The sequence below is a fragment of the Sycon ciliatum genome, chromosome 10 (genome assembly GCF_964019385.1).
Source record: "Sycon ciliatum chromosome 10, ocSycCili1.1, whole genome shotgun sequence".
In the NCBI taxonomy this organism is placed as follows: Eukaryota; Metazoa; Porifera; class Calcarea; order Leucosolenida; family Sycettidae; genus Sycon; species Sycon ciliatum.
In genome coordinates this window covers 11840615-11843114 of record NC_088652.1, presented here as the reverse complement: position 1 = coordinate 11843114, position 2500 = coordinate 11840615, and positions in this window count along the sequence as shown.

The following is a 2500-nucleotide window of genomic DNA, read 5'->3' as shown; positions in this document are numbered from 1 at the left end:
GTCTGCTTGCAAAGCTAGAGTCCGTCTTCTTGGTACACGGTCCAGCCCTGCAATGGCTCTCATCCTATCTTTCCTGCCGCCACCAGACTGTCAGAGTATCTACCTCCCTATCAGACCCATTACTAGTCGTGTCTGGGGTACCCCAGGGGTCCATACTTGGGCCGCTCCTATTTCTACTGTACGTTAATGACTTGCCAGCCCTTGTACCAAATGTAAGTCTTTTTGCTGACGACACTGCTCTGATGTGCTCCGACAGCTCGGCAGACAACCTCACGGCCTCCATGCAGTCCGGGGTCAACGCTACAGTAACATGGATGGAAACCTGGAAACTGAAGCCTAACCTCGCCAAAACCGAGGCCATGTTCTTCTCTCCCTCGCCCCCCACTCAACTTCTGTATTTTCCTGGTCTAAATAGTACACCTATTAAAGTTGTTAACGAGCACAAGCACCTGGGCGTTATTCTCGACCGCCAACTCTCCTGGTCTCCACAAGTCCAGTCTGTGTGCAAGCGTGCGAGTGCGTCCTTAGGTATGCTACAACCCCACTGCCAACACTTGAATGATAACTGCAGAAAATTGTTCTTTAAGTCGTACATTTTGCCTATATTTGACTATTGCGATATAGCTTGGTGCGGGTTGTCTCAGACTTTACTCCACAGACTGGAGGTACATCAACGCTTGCTTCTGAAAATTCTGTTTCGAAAAGACCAAACATTTGCCTCCCTTTGTCTTTATAAACTTGCTTCCACGCACCCTCTTCTTGCCCGACATCAGCAGCATCTTTGTATCCTTGTGCAAAAAATCTTCCTAGCCCAAGTCCCGAAACATATTGCCAAGTACAACTGGTTTGTTACCACTAGACCAACACGCAATGCCTTATCACTGCCCCGAGCTAGTTCCTCTCCGTTTTTGAAATCCCCTTTCTTCTCAGCATACTCCCTTTGGTCTAACCTGCCTACTAGCATTAAGACATGCCAGGATATCAGGAAATTCACAGTCCAGCTTTCCACACTGTCTCATCCGAAGTGATCCCATGTATTATTAATGTGCCTCCCTTTCTTTTTCTCTCTCTATCTCCTTTCCCTCTCTGACAGCATCTTTCTTTTTTTCCCTTTTAGCTTGCCGTGGTCGGCTATCACCTGACCTCTCATGTTTATTGGCAGTCTTCGGACGGGCCAGGAGATGTTGAATAAATAAATAAATAACCCGACATTCTAAGCACCTGACTGTGCATGTGGATAGGTTGCGGTTGGTGCGGGGTACGGTAGTTGTTCCCCCAGGGGTTCCAGCTACCGGGCCCGCCACGCCTGAAAGACCGGTGGTTGCCTCCATTGGTGGGCCCGCTCTGTTTCTGCCGGCCCCATTTGCGAGGTCGGTCCCAGGGTTGGTTCAGACCCCAGGTTCCCTCCCCACACCTCCCCCATCTCCGGTGGTTGTGCCCCCGGCTGGTGCTCAGGGTTCCGCTCCCTTGGTGGGTAGTCACTCGGGTACCCCTGCCCCGAGTCCTCCAGATTCTTCCCGCCTGGGTTCCTCTTCCTTGCTGGGTAGTCCGTTGGTGACCTCGACGCAGAGACCTCCGGTTTCTCCCACCCGTCCTACTTCGCCCGGGACACCACGTCCTCGGCGGAGGTGTGCTCTGCCCCCGGGTGGCTATGCGGCCCTTGAGGAGGGTCAGTTAGACCTCTCGTGGCGGGGTTGGTAATGTGAATACTTCATGCCATGGATACTCCCAGTTGGTTTGGTTTCGTCTTTCTCTCCTCTTTTTTCTTTTCTTTTTTTTGCTCAGTGCCCTCGCCGAACCGGCCATGGTGTTAGACCTCATCGAGGAGTGGAAAACGTTTTTCGATTCGCTTCCCGAAGACCTGCGTCCGGCTTCCATTCTGACTGCTCTCTCGCCGGTGATGTCTGCAGCGCCAGCGCCAGTGGTACTTGCCATCGACGGTCTCGCCGCTCTCGCCGCAGGCGCCGGGCTCGCCGCCCTCACTGCTCCGTCACCGGCTGGTGACGTGCCGGACAGCGCGCCTTCCCCTCTCGCTGTGGGGTCGGACCTGGTCTCCCTCGTTGAGGTCCATTGTGTTAACGAATTTGCATAATTTTTCCTCATTCTGTATTTTTTGTTCGTCGTTTCCTTTGGGTGAGTGGTGTCCTAGGTTGGTGAGGTTCTGGAAAAGAACCCTACAAGGATAGGGCATAAACAGGTGGAGCAGCTCGCTAGCCGGGGTCCTCTTTGAAACTGTTGCTTGCAGGTTACTTCATTTTTTCACAGTTTCGCGGGGCTCCCGGCTGGTGTCAACCCTCCTGGCCCACTCGCCACTTCCCCAACGGTCTCGTCTGTGCCTCTTTTGTTTATATATTCGCCTATCTATGTTGTACATATTTCATTTCTTTCTTCTTCCTGTCTTCTTCTCCTGTCTGTCTTCTCGTTTTGTTTTTCTTCTCTCCCATCCTCAGGAGAGGATGCATTTTTTTGTGTGGACGTATGTTGTCTCTGCCCTTTTGGA